Source organism: Ascaphus truei, chromosome 6 (assembly GCF_040206685.1).
Source record: "Ascaphus truei isolate aAscTru1 chromosome 6, aAscTru1.hap1, whole genome shotgun sequence".
Taxonomy (NCBI): Eukaryota; Metazoa; Chordata; class Amphibia; order Anura; family Ascaphidae; genus Ascaphus; species Ascaphus truei.
Window position 1 is genome coordinate 98980403 of NC_134488.1, and position 238 is coordinate 98980640.

A 238-nucleotide genomic window follows, 5' to 3' on the forward strand; every position below is an offset into this window, starting at 1 on the left:
AGCTAAGCTTTATGACAGGCATGTGCGAACAGCCAATCACTTCCACTCCCCACCTAAACACCCGACCAATAAGCGCTCGCTAATTCAAAGGGGGCGTTTGTTTTCCCGAGGGTTGCCAGGGGTGCAGAATGCGCCGGCTCTGGAAGCTCGCGACAATTCGAAGGCAATCTCGGTTATGGATTGCATTGGTCTTCCTGCTCATTACTGGGCAGTGAACAGAGAATGACAGTCTGGTTTG